Below are 14,580 nucleotides of genomic sequence, written 5' to 3' on the forward strand. Positions count from 1 at the left end.
TTTTTTAAAAATATAGTTCAGAGCATGGAAACTGAAGTGTTGACACCTCACTCTAAAACCTAGATTGCTTACAAAGCCATAGTGAACTCCCTAGGATTAAATATATATCTTATACAACTTGGCTATTCGTTTTATGTTTGATTTTTAAATCTGTATAGATATTAACAGTTCATGTAGTTAATATTTGATCATTTAGGATAGAGAGAATAAAGTTAGCTTAGCTGTGAATGAAGCAAAGTTGTAAAGAGACATAAATATGATAAGTTTTGAAAATAAATCAGATCAAACAAAATAGGAGGTGTTTAAGCTCATTTTCAGTAGTCTTCCAGTCTCTCAGGTGCCTAATAGTTAATATATCAGGATAACAAGTAACAAAGACTGTTGAAATAGGAGAAGTAGTCCATTAGCCCTTTCATCTAAAAGCAGTGAGTTACATCATGCCTTCCAACTGTGTTTCTAACACAATATTTGTACGATATTGGAACCTGTACTCATGTATTGTGTAAATAATAGGAAACTATGGTTTTCAAAGATTTTTTAAACTTTGGGAAATCTTCTTTTGTTAAGATGTTAAAAGAATAAAAGCTGGGAAAAAAAACTACCTTTGAAAATAAAACAAAAAAAATTCAGCAAGTTGATAAAATTTCAATAAATTGATAAAGGGGCATTTGCTTGTCTTCCTTCCTTTCTTCTTGGAGGTAAGTAGTCTAGAAAGCTTGGTGTATGTAGGGGAAATAATCTTCATGCCTGGAGTGGAGAATATTTTGTAGAATGCTGAGAAATAAGGGTGAGGAAGAAGCTGAAACTGGAGGATGAATCACAACCAACAAAGACCAGATTAGATTAGTGTTGGGAGAAATCCTAGCTCTTTGCTCACAGCAGTTAATGTCTCAAGTGTGTAAACCTGCAGAGAGGAGCATTCTGCTCAGACCACCTAGGAATGTGAACAACTGCCCCAAGTTGACCTAGGGTTACCAAGGGAACCTGAGTAGAAGCCTGGTGGTCTAATCCCCCATGGCACATTGTGATTGGGCAAGAAACATATAAAATATATACCTTTTCCCTCAATAAATGAGTTTGCAGGCCGCTCACTATAAACCTGCTTCCACCCAACTCCCGGAGTGTGGGGGTCTTGACTCCACAGACCTTTCCTGTGCCTCAGCTAGCCTGGCATCACTACATTTGTAAATACTTTTAAAAGCTGGATGTTGTTAAGGATTATGACAAACAGTAGTGAATCATGTATCTTGTGCAAAGAACCAGGGTTATAAGAAAGTTGCACCCTCATGAACTAACCATCTTCCAAAGTCCTCACCTCCTAACGTTATCCCCTTGGGGATGAAGCAAACATTAGAAGTTGGAGGGAGTATACTGCTTAGAAAAAATGATAGCATTTACTTTGGAGATTATTTTCCATCTCAATTTTAAATGACTGTGCCATTGTTTTTGTAACATCTGTAGTTGCTATTCTAATTTTTTAAAATCCTTTTTGTTACCTGTTATTTATTTGGGGGATTTAAAAATCTATTCTTGAATTTGTGGTGCAGCTCAGTGGTGGCATATTTACTGATATGCAGCCCCTGGATTTATTCCCAGCACTTAAAAACAAAACCAATGTCTGTACTTTCTTTGTTTTCTGAAAGTTCATGCTCATTTGCCTTCCCAGAGTCTTTTTTCACTTATTGGATTGAACACTGAATGAGTCCTTTCCAATTGGAAACTTTTAGTCCTGTTAAATCTTGAATTTTCTGATAACCTTCTCCCCTATATTTTCTCTACTCTAAATTTCTTAAATGTGTATTATTTTCTTATTGGACACTCTGGAATAATCATTGAATTTTCTTATAAATTTTCTCCTACATCTTTTATCATTGTTGTACATTTTGGGATATCATCACTTTATTGTCTGACTCTTCCATTCAACTTTTTAATTTCTTTTCTCAGTTTTAATATCTATTAGTGAAAGATAAATGTAGAGTGTTCTTGTCTCATGAAACACCGAAGATATGATTTTTAAAAACTTGTATTCTAGTCTCTGTCTTTTCTGAGTCCCTAAATTTATTTGTCTGGCTTTTGTCTTTCAAGTTAAGGCAGACTTCCTCAAGTGTCTGAGGGTCCTTGGTTACCTTTGTTAAGGGTGAGTCTCTAAAAGAGGTTTTCGGGAGCTCTGTGCATGCAAGTGTGTGTCATGTACTGGCCAGTGGGCTTCACTTTGCTGTGAGTTAGGCTGGCCACTTCATTTCTTCAGCTGACTCTCTCATGGGCCTCCCAGAAATGCAGGTGAAGAGTTCCAGACCTTGAAGCTGGTGGGCCAGGGGCCAGTCCAATTAGGTCCACTTTGGAAGTGATCAACTCCCACAGCAGCTGACCATTTCTGTTCTCTCCTAACCTGCCTTCCCCTAGTTTGCTGGTTAAAAACATAGTTAATCAAGTGCCCCTGGGTTGAATCCCTGGTGCCAAAAAAAAAACAAAACGTGTCAACAAAGTCAAAAGGCAACACAAAGAACAGGGAAAATATTTGCAAATCATATATGTGATTAAGGGATTATTAATATCCAGAAAATATATAGAACTCCTAAATATCAAATAGTTTTCCTTCCCTGGAAAAATAAGTGGCAGTGAAATAGGTGAGCTGGGTTGAGGAGGCAGCAACACTAGAGGTTTGAGCCATGGCTACACAGTGGACCCTGCAGAGGGGGCCTGGTGAGGGCTGTGGCAGGTGACATGAAGACCTTGCTTGCTTCCAAGTCCTGAGCCTGCCTGGGGATCCTTTAATTATTTATTATTTGAATTTTAATTCCCAGAAAGGCCCTTTCCACCTCCCACCTTGGGCTGTCTGGTCAGAAGGGGAATCTTTCTTTGGTGCGGACAAAGGCCCCAAGAGGCTACTGCCATGGTGTGAGAAGTGGAAGATGGCTTACTGGTCAGAGGCACCAGTGGAGCCCAAGTCCCAGGTAAACAGACCTTTACTTTATAAATATTTGCAATTGCCACTAAAGACCAAACAAATCTTTTACTTTGGGGCTTTGTGATAGTACTTTCCTTGGGAACCAGAGCTGGAGGATTATGTGGGAAGTGACACCCTGATACAAGAAAGACTTCTGTTAGGATTTGGATATGAGGTGTCCCCAATAACTCATGTGATGCAATGCAGGAGTGTTCAGAGGGGAAATGATTAGATTATAAGAGGTATAACCTCACCCTGTGGATTAATCCTTTTGATAGATAAATAGTTCAAAAAGATTGCTCTACTGGGTGCTAACTGTAGACAGGGTAGGGTGTGGCTGGAGAAATTAGGTCACTGGTGGATACTTTTAGAGTTAGTATTTTGTATCACTCTGCTTTCTGATTGCCATGAGCTAAGGTACTTTTCTCTGCTACACCCTTCTCCCATTATGTGCCACCTCACCTTGGGCCCAGTGCCATGGAGTCAACTGACCATGGACTAAAATTCTCTGAAACCATGAGCCAAAATGAACTTTTCCTCCTCTAAGGTGTTCTTGTGAGGTATTTTGGTCACCACAATGAACAGCTAATGAACATATATTTCCTACCATTTACATGAATTCTCCACCTTGTGTGGGGTGAAGGAGGGACCCATAATACCTGAACCACTTTCTCCTGTGACTGTGTACTTTGTGCTGATAAGAAGATGCTGAAGGGAAGGAAACACCACCTTAAAACCTCCACTCTGACTCTGTCTTCAACGTCACTGCCTCTCATCTCTGATGAGCTCTCTTACTGTAGATAGTATCTGAATAGAAATAATTCATCTTCCCTGTTTACTTAGAGATCTAATATTTCAGCCTCCACAATTTACTCTTATCTGATCATTTGATGTGATGCAAAGCCAACACAAAGGAAAGGACCCTGTGTAATAGTGGATTCTCCCTTACCCAGTGAAGGAAGATTCATTTACAGATGAAACCAAGCAAACACCAAGTGACCAGCATGAGTCTGAGCACTTAATGGAAAGAAACACCCCATAGGTTATTATTCCCCACCACAATCAAAGCACACTTGAAAGAAAAATGTTAAATTCAGTTATTTGTTAATTTATATTAGCCAAGTGTGTCATCCAATAGGATACAACACATGACTAACTCAAATGCTGAATAGCCTTCATAATTTAAACTTCAGTTATTAAGAAATATCTCAGCTTCTCCCACCCACTGGATGAAGGACAATTTGTTCATTTTATATACAGAAACCCAACACCATACATGTGAGTTCTTTAGCCTTTGCCTTTTCAAACTTGGCAATGTGAACTATGGATTTTGGACCCAGGATGTTGCCTTCCCAGTGGTGAAGGCTCTCATCATATCTGTCATTGGAGTTGGTTCTGATAGCTTCCACCAGCTTAGCCAGAGCTCCTTTGTCTTCTGAGTTACCCTGTGTGAAGGCAACAGTGATGTATGTCTTCCAGTGAACCATACATCCCAGTCTGGCCTTCCCCTTGATGATGCAGTAAAGGAACTCCCATCTTGTGACAGAGGGCAGGAAAGGAGACAACCAGCTTGATTGGATCCATGTCATGTTCATTCACCACCAGCTGAGACTTCTTGTTCTCCACCAAAGTGGTGACAGTATTGACCTCTGCTCAAAGGACAGTCTCTTCATGGGGACATCCCCTTTGCCAGCAGCCTTCTTAGCCCAGGCCAACAGCCTCTGCTTCTTCTGCTCATCTCTGGTCTGTACTTGTTTGCAAGCTTAAGCAGCTGGGTGACTATTTGGGTCAAAGGCCTGGGTGAACTAGTTAATTGTGAAGCACTTTCAGCTGCTTATAGAGAATAGCTGTTTGCTGCTTCAGCCACATATAGCAGGGCCATTTTACAAAGTGGGTAAGGTCCCTTTGTGACTAAATGTTCTCTCCAATGCAGATGTTCTATGCCGTGTGTGTGTGTGTGTGTGTGTGTGTGTGGTGTGTGTGTGCATGACTAACATTTTCTATTTATTCATTAATAAAAAGTGCACAGTACAAGCCCTTTATCCCAGTGCACATACTCAGCAAAAGATTAACAATAAACCCTGGATGGCACATACATAATATTTTGGCATGATTTAAACATTTAAAACAATTTATATTTAACACATCACATGACTACTTTTGCTTTTAACAAAGCAATAATCAGACATGGTATCAAATACATATAATTTTTCATTTAGAAGTAAGACTAACCCTAAGATTACAATAACAACGTTTAACCCATTAATTGTAAACTATCTTCATTTTTCCTTCTTCAAGTTGCTGTTCCATATCTTAAACTGAACTGGTCAAATTTGAGCACATTTCCATTTGGGGTGAAAGACTTTCATTCAGAGCAATAGATTTTCAATGTTTCTTTGAAATTTTAAAATGTTAGTAATTTCATATACAGTATCATATCACATAACACAGAGGTACTAACAGTAATCAAGGAATACATTTGCTCCATGGTTATATTATAGAAAGTCTCTGCAAGTTGTAAAATATGACTCACTGACCATGGGGGCACTGCTTAGATAGATACATGATAAAATCTTTTACTATAAACAGTTCCAATGTTAACCTTTTCTACATGAAAATCAAAGTCAAAATGATCATTATTTTAAGAATGATAAATGACTCTAAAACACAATAATTTTTTTTTCTTTTGATGGTGCTGAGGATTAAACCCAGGGCCTTGTACATGCTTGGCAAGCATTCTACAACTGAGTTACTTCCCCAACCCTCAAAATAAATTCTTAATAGCATTTGCAGATTGTTTAAGAGTCCAAAGTAATAATAATGTAAGCTTCATCTTTTTTATGCAGATTATTATAAAAGGATTATAACCATAATTCAAGTGAATATTTACAAGTTAAGTAATGATTTGAAAATATGCTCAATTTAAAGGTCACATGTTGAAGGTTTAAGAATTAAATATAGTAATATAAATCACTAGTTAGGTTAACAAGAATGCTTTATTTGCAGTACACTCACTTTTCAGGAGTGCAGAGAAGATTAAAAGCAAAAACACCAGCTGGTGCGGCAGAGGGGCAGGCTGTGAATCCGCACCTTTTCACCCCCTCCAAGGGTTAGAGTACACCTCTAATTCCATAACTAAAGCATGTCAGAACATTAATCATAAGTATTTGCTGCTATGAAAATCAGAAAATGGTTACCAGCATTTAAACTAATGTTAGGGTACACTGCCCAAGAAAAATGCAACCCCAGAGGGAGAACATTATTACATTGTATAAGAATCGCCATTTTGTGGGTTGGGGATATAGCTCAGTTGGTAGAGTGTTTGCCTTGGAAGCACAAGGCCCTGGGTTCAATCCCCAGTACTGATACGCCCCCCAAAAAAAAAAGAATTGCCATTTTGTGTTGCCAAACATGCTATGCTAGGCAACTGTTGGGGTACAGAGGTGAAGTTTTCTCATGGGAGGAGCATTTCCTACATGACATGGAGTCTTAGAGTAAAATAGAATCTCTTTTGTCATTGTTCATATAGCCTGGTCCATAACAAAACCAGGACTAAATATTTCACTAAGAACTTTTATTACTAACTTAATAGAAGATTTATATAGAAAAGGCTAAATGTATTTAGATACAATACCTATTAAGTGTATGTGGCAAAAATGAAATATGAGGATTATGAATTCAAATTTTTCATGCCTCTAATATTAGACATTTTATCCGTATTTTGGCCACTTCTTCAACAGAAACCAATTCTCAAATGTGAGACACAGACTCAGTGAATATACCTGCATCTCTCCCAGGATTGGTTTTCTAGCATGTTAGAGAAGAGACCTTAGGATATATGGGTGAGCCTCCAATGTTCAAGGAGTATGGGCAGATAAAGGACTGCAACAGGCAGTTAGCTCATATTTTCCATTCCAGACATTTCTGCTTTAAATACTTTACTAGCTGTGGATAGAGCTGCGAAGGCTTCCAGTGGGCCACTTCAAGACACATCTTTACTCTGGGGTGTTCATTTATCCAAGATTTAACTTACCTGTGTTAACATTACCCCTTTATCAGCACAAGTAATTAAGAGTAGGTTATAGTATTTCAAGAAATTGAGCACAAAACCAAGAAGCACAAGGAGGAGTGCTAGTAGTCAATATTGGATTATATAGTTAGATGATGCCTTTGCAATGTTTATGGCCTATAATGTCAACCTAATAAAGGGGGAAACACCCTGTGAATGTCACACAATTGTATCAGGCTATTAAACAGTACAATAACATGGAGAAGTTTATTTAGTTCTCACAAATAATTTCGCAGATCTGTACAGTGAAAAGCTAGACTGACCTAGGGGTAAAAATCCTTACACTGAGAACAAAGTATCTTTTAGTCCCATAAATCATATGTAATCAAATGTTAAGGGAAAATATTCCATAACCATGTGGGTTGTGCAGAATCTATTTAATGCCATATGTATTTACTTTTTAGTCAAACTGGGTAAAAACAATGTAACCTTTTGCTTTTTTATGCATTTCAAAATTCACTTATATCAATGTTCCTTTCCACATCGATTCATTCCATTTCCAAACAGGAATGAGATAAAGGGTAAGAAAAGTATTCTTGATTGTTTCTCTTTTTGCCCTTGGAATAAAACTTTTTTCAAAAAGTTTTTAAAAAGCTTTGTTAAAACTTTTTTGAAGTTGGAAGGATAACAAAAGTTTCAAATTTTTCTTCAAACAAAATAAATAAGTAAATAGGCATTAAATGTCAGTAATTCATCTTAATTATTAGTTATCCACTTGGTGAGGATCTTACAGTCATGTATATAAGCATTGCCCAGGGATATGCCCAGATCTTACTGTCACAGGGGTAGTGACTATATCCCACAGGCTGGATCTTTCTACATTTTCTTTTCTCCTCAGTCAGAGGGCGTGATAGCCAGATGGCCACATGATTAAATCATTCCCATCTCCTGGTATCTATGTCACCTTTGTGTAATCTCCACCTTCACTTTAACAAGGTGGTCAGTGTGACCAAAACAATATAGCATATGGTAGAAGTGACAATATCACTTTCCAGATCAGGTTATGAAGGACACTGTGACCCATTCCTTCCTTCTGCAATTGGGTCATTAGCTCTGTGTTTAGCCAGTTACAATGTCTTGAGGACACTCAGCCAGCCCTTTGGAGAGGCCAGTGGGCAGTGGAGACCTGCCCACAACACTCAAGGGAGGGCTCAGTTGACTGCAGCATCATGAGGATCCTTGTGGCAGAATCAGCCAGCTACTCCACCCCTATTGCTGACCCTCAGAACCTGTGTGAGAGAACATGTTGTGGTTTGTATCTGGAATGTCCCCAAACTGTTTTGTGTTGAAGGCTTGTCCCCAGTGCAGCAATGTTCAGAGGTGGGACTTTTGGAAAGAGATTGAATCATGAAGGCTCCCCTCTCATCAATGGATTAATCCATCCTCAGTTGAAAAAATGACTGGTAGTTGGTGGGACTCGCTGGGGGTGAGTCCTAGAAGGTATTTCTTGTCCCCTGCTCCTTCCTGTCTCTTTCTGCTTCCTGGCAGCCATGAACTCAGCAGCTGTCCTCTAACATGCTTTACTGTGATGATTTTTCTGCTTTGAAGCCAGTTGACTGAAACCTCGTTCTAAGCAGCTGGGTTGGGAGGTAAGTTGACACATAGCAATAGGTAACTAATACAGAGTGCTGTTGTTCATCTGTAAAAGGCTCTGCCCCTCCCTCCCTGTGCCCTTTCCACTCTGTCCAGGTCACTTTGAGAACACTCAGACACACAGTTCATAACCAAAAATGCGTCCTCTGCCCACCAAGGTCTCTGAGAGCACCTATGGCACTGGGGTCTTTCCCTGTCACCAGGCTTTATTTTTCTACTAGCACAGTGCCTGCCTTTGTAAGTGTTCAATAAGTGTTTGTTTAGTAGATCTGGATATTTTGGTTTCTTCCCAGAGTCTGAAAAATCATGCTTAGCTCAAATACCTACTCAGTAGGATTTGTTGATCAAGTAAACAACCTACAAAACTTATTGCCAGTTCAAAATTATCACTCATGCCTTCAATATGACACTGATCAAACATTCTTCAGCTGATAATCTGAGCATAAAGTACTTTAAAATACACAGTTCTTGTCATGGAAATTAATATTTATAATTAACTAAAATCAGAACAACTACTGTTGGAATTCTGCAATGAGAACTCTCTGTCATCTTTTCAAAAAAATATACAAATTTTTATATACTTTGTAAGGCAGAGTCACCTAAGCAAAGGTTGGCCAAAGATCATCAAGAAAGATCTGGCTTCTGTCCTTTTGAGGGCAGTATGAGAGAAAACATGAGTGATATTTCTAAAGCCTGTCACTGTGAGATGCTCAATTGATGGTCGTGTGTGTGTGTGTTTGTGTAGTGACTACAGGCATGGAAAGTATCTAATCAACTCACTTTAGTGTCTGCTGCCTGCCTGCTGTGTGCCAAATGACCTGACAGGTGCTGAAGTACAGAGGAACAGATAGCATGACAGATTCCACAGACACACTAAGCCTGTTTCCTGCCAGGTCCTGTGCTGGTATTTGCAGAGCTCACTATGCAGTGGGAGAAACAGACATGGATGCAAAACCATCCTGAGGTAACAGCCATTTGAGTAAGGAGCCTCTTCTGTGGGACACAGAACAGCGTAACTGACCACTGAAAGAAGCACTTCCTCCAGAGGCTGACTGTGACCCCTCACCTGCTCACTCAACTGACAGTTGCTGTGCACTGGCTATACAACACTGTCCCTGGCACACACAAAGTGGACACTCAAAGGTGGTTCAAGACAAATATACCCACATGGAGCCCATGATATATCCAGCAAGACAATGAGTCATGTGATTGGATCTTAGACAATAAGGATGGGGTGCAAAGTTTTTCTAGATGGGGTCAAAGAGGCATTAGGAATCTCAAGAACAGGGTCTAAAAAAGCAATGAGTGGTGAAAGACTGCAAAAATGGCCCTGTTAAAAGAGGTAACAGCAGAGATAGGGTGTGTACAGCCTGGAGCAGGCAAGTTTGAGAATCACCTCTGAAGTGGTAGCAAGTCTGCCACCAGAAGGCAGAAGTGTGTTTCCAACAGGGCAGATTCAGCATCCCCTGACCCAGCAACGAAGCTGAGGCATTGCTAGAGTGCAGAGGCAGAGTTTCCAGGACCATGCTCATGTTGCTCCTCTGAGCTTAGCACTGAGCCTTGCACAAAGTAGGCACTCACTCTCAGGACAAGCACAGGAGGTGAAGAGATTATAGAGTGGACTGGGGCCTGTGGAGGTCCAAAGGAAGCCTAGAAAAATAGGTATGGCTCTCACAACGCTGCCTGGATTCTCCTCTCTGAGCAGGACACTGTGTTTTCAGAGTAGGGACTACACTGTGGTTTCATATGCAATTCCTAATTCAAGTCAAGATTGGGTTTTCTATGCACAATATCAGTCCTCATGGAGATGAAAAATACTGAGCATTAATGTCTTCTTAACACCTCTCTAAGGAATGCGGCTCCCAAGTGCACGTCACTTGGTCCAACAGTTCCACCTGTGTCCTGCTTCACAAGGACGTCTCACAACCTTCTCATGAGGGTGGCAGACGTTCCAGTGTTGGCTCACTGACAGTTGGTGTTAGGTAACTTTTCTCAGAAAGAGTTAAGCTACTTATTTAGTTCCTTTGTTAATTTCTTCCTTCTTTTCCTAGCCCTTTCTAAAAAGGATTTGAAGAGGCCTAAAATGTATAATCTGGTTTCACAGGATGGGCCCAAATTTATCTCATTGTTTCTTTTCTGCTTTGTCCTAGGAAAACTGGAGCCACAAAGATTGGGCCTTCTGGTCCAACCTCAGAGAATGAGTTCCTGGAGGTAGGCAAACCAGCAGTGATGAAGAGTACAGTTTTCTCATGAATTTGGGTGAGGTAGGTATTCACAGGGCCTTTCTCAGCCTTCATCATCTCTATCAACATTGGTTGTGAGCATGTCCTCTCCAGACTTACCCCACTCTTAGTAACAGAAAAAAGCTGGAAGCTATTGCAAAGGCCACTATTGCACAGGAAACCTGATGTTGCCCAGGGAAGGCCAGGACAGGTGAAGAGAGGCCTTGTATGTTCCAGACTCAGGCCTGGCAGCCTCTGCAGCCCTGTCATCTGCCTGCAGGAACCTCTGGAGACCTAACTGTGGCAGAGCCAGATGGCTGCCTAGGTTACTAGGTCAGCTTATGTTTTGCAGGGAGGAGGGACTTGGAGAGGGATGATGAAATATCTCCCTCTGGAGTCCAACCTCTGGTATTGCAGGCTGCTCTTGCCCTCCTGTGACATGTCCATTATCAGAGCCCATAGAATGAATGTTACCACTCTATTTATGCAGACATTTGTTCCAGGGATTGACCCCTCCCTAGGACCACTCATTGTGGGACATCAAATTTACAGAAGTCTTAGATACAGGAAACACTGACAGTAGTCCAAAAAGGTTCCTTCTACGGTATCTATTGTATAATTGGAAAAAATTCAAACTAGGCTATCTAAAGAAAAATATACTTCTGCAACACTGCTTGGCCTCCATATGTGCTTGATAATCAAGAAGGATGAGCTCCTAGTTTTAACACCATTAACAACTAGATCTCTACTGAAAAAGACAAAGAAAACAGAAGTCCCTTATGTGCAGGTTTTTATGGCCCTCAGTCAAGATACAGAAAGATTACAAAAATATGCAAGTAAGACTTCTATGGCCACACTGGCAAGGTGAATAGCCTGATTGTCCCCACTTGGGAAGACCTCGTCCCTCTTGTTCTTACTGAAAAATAATTCTTCGATGAAGTGACAGGGTGCAAATGCCCATAGGGGTCCAGAAATCCAGATTGTTATCACATCAAAGGAGCTGTGAGTCTTGTTTGGCATGGCAGGTGATTGACATGCCTACTTTAAAACATTTCTTATAAACAATTTTGAAATAGTCCTCCACTTGCAATGACAGGGATCACCTACAGATTTTAGTGACTTCCTTTCTTCTCAATCTCTGCTTGTACTAAAAATAAAGGTGTTTTCAGAATTGTTAGCACACATTTTTGCCTGGGTGGCTGGCCAGTCAAAGCTGTATTTATCTTTGTTGAATGTTTGAGGAATGCAATGTCTATTGTTTTCTGTATTTTAGGCATGATGACTCTTAGTGTTTTCTTTCTTAGTGTTTTCTTTTTCTCAAAGAAGCAAGTGAAAATGACTGACATCTTGATTTTCATGGGTAATATACAACCAACTATACATTAAATGTAATTAAGATAAATATTTGTAAAGCTAATCATATAATTTAAAATCTGAAAACTATATGAGAGAGGTAAAACAGCTGAATCATTTGTAAGTTAAAATATGTTTTTAAAATTTCTTGAATATATTCAACTAGAATGGTAAGGCATTTTTCTACATATAACATCATGTGTTTCCTACTATTCCAAAGGAATCTAAGAAATAATTTTACAGGGAAGAGCTCAGATCAATATAGAAGTGAACACCTGGTGTCTGATAAACACAAGTTCCAGATCGCTGTGTGGGTGCTAATGCTGAGTCTCCCAGGAAAGCCAACACAACTCCCAGTTCAGCTTGCAGTTCTTTCCTGCCTGGGCCCAGTCAGAGGTTCCAGTCTGCTTTATAGAAGAGTTATACCAGGTGCAGCCCAGGTGGTAAAGCCAGTGGACAGCACAGGGAGTGGTCACAGTCAAAGTATCCCCACACCACCTTGTCTCCTTGCACTGGATTGGCCTGGACACTGAAGTCTGACTCTGTGCAGTGTATTCTCTGGCAGTGCCTGGGCTACAGAGGGCCATCACATGGGGAAGAGATTGAGAGGGGTCTCTCCCTAGCAGAACTTGGCTATAGGGTCCTGGTAGGGGTTCTCATGCTGCACATTCATTCTAGGAAGAGGTCCTGCACTTAGCCAAGCACAATAGGAAGTGATCTTCCACAGCCATAAAGAGGTTCTGGAATTCCTCAACTGCCCTGTTGAGGAAGGACTCCAAGAGGAGTTGCTTGTTGAATTGCTGGCCCAGGACATGCAGTACTGCAGGTGCTGCAGCAGCCATTGGCCAGGCAGCTATTGCAGCAGTACTGCTTTGTGCTGGGGACACTTGACATCACAGCAGTCATTGGTCAGTAGATTCTTCCTTTCACAGACATACCCTCAGTCATCCATGATGAGGTGCTTCCCTTGAAAGGAGTTCTGGCACTGAATTCTTGGCTGGCTGCTATTGCCCAAGTTAAATTGCACTTTCCATGGAATGGATTGATCCTGGTCTTGAAGCTGGAGGAGATTCTGACTTCTCACTGCCTTCTTCTCCTGCTTCAAGAGCTGCTGAGGACATAAACCAGTCAGAGCCTGAAGACCAGGGTCAGCACCGACCTCTTATGCAGGAGACAGCACCACACCATGGAAACCAGGTTTCCCATTCTTATGGTGATTGGGGTTACACTGGGGAGCAGAGCAAAATCAGAGCCCAGGACCCAGTGGCATGGCCCCTTCATGCCTGGAAGCCCCACCACTTGCTGCAACCCTGGCCCCACAGTCCACAGCCCATTTTGTAAGTTAAAATATTGAAACATCCATTGCTAATCATAAATTCAAGTATTCTTGGCTTAAGATCTATAAAAGACAATATATTTGGGTCTCTTAAATGTGTTTTTATAAATTGTATGTAAAAAACAGCAAACAATTTATATGTGAAAAAGTAAAATGTTGACCTTCTTCCTGGGTGTTCATTCAAATTACTAAGAACTAAAACCAATTCGCATGTAATTCAAGATTCTAAAAAGTAACACCTGAGGAGCCTTAACTGACCTTAACAGTAGGAATGCACTATCTACTTAGTCTGGAATGCCCAAGAGGAAAGTATACCCAAAGACAATTGTGCCATCTTATGGATACAAGAAAAGTCATATGCAAAACACTGGGTTTAACTGTAGGGGTCTAAACCCCAAAAGTGGAGACCCATCCAAGTCCAGTAACCCATTTCTCCAAACAGCTAGATCCTGTGAGTCAGAGAGTATCAAACTGTTTAAAAGCAATAGCTATGACACCTTTGGTAGTTAATAGGGCCTCCCAATTAACCTTGGGACAGCATGTGGAGGTCCAGTTCCTCCCACCTGTCACCCCATTTCATATTGTGACAATCCCAGTCAGTGAGTAACATGAGTGTCTTTATTTTACAGAAAAGGAAACAGGTTTGAAAATGTACAGTCACCATGGAATGTACAGTCACCATGTCTCTAACCCTCCTCCCACCATGGAATGTACAGTCACCATGTCTCTTCAGCCAGAAAGAGACAAAGCCTACCTAGGGTGGCCCCCTCAGGAGAAGATCAAAGAGGATGTAGAGCTAAAACACAGTGCCCAGGTTCCATTTCTCTTTCTGCTGTATGCTGACCAGGTCCATCCCAGGAACCCCAGATGTGTTCACTACTGGAACCACTTGCCATGATGCCCTTGATTTTGCCCTTGAAATGGCCAAACCCTTTACCCTTCAGCCTGAGGCAAAAACTCACACCTGTCCTTTTATGCCTTCCTGAGAAAGGTTGAGAGTGAGCCAGCCATGCCACACCAGCCAGCAGAAGGAACAGTTCCTGGCAGTGTCCTTCCTGGA

At 40.8% G+C, this 14,580-nt stretch overlaps 1 non-coding gene and 1 pseudogene across 1 annotated transcript; one reads left to right on the forward strand and one right to left on the reverse strand.

The window, feature by feature from the left end:
• Positions 1–6,239: 6,239 nt before the first annotated feature.
• On the forward strand, positions 6,240–6,315 carry Trnap-ugg (transfer RNA proline (anticodon UGG)). The gene has a single exon. It is a non-coding gene; the product is annotated as a tRNA-Pro (tRNA).
• Positions 6,316–12,770: 6,455 nt separating this feature from the next.
• Positions 12,771–13,390, reverse strand: LOC124975697 (SREBP regulating gene protein-like; annotated as a pseudogene).
• Between the last annotated feature and the right edge of the window lie 1,190 nt (positions 13,391–14,580).

The sequence above is a fragment of the Sciurus carolinensis genome, unplaced genomic scaffold, assembly GCF_902686445.1.
Source record: "Sciurus carolinensis unplaced genomic scaffold, mSciCar1.2, whole genome shotgun sequence".
NCBI lineage: Eukaryota > Metazoa > Chordata > Mammalia > Rodentia > Sciuridae > Sciurus > Sciurus carolinensis.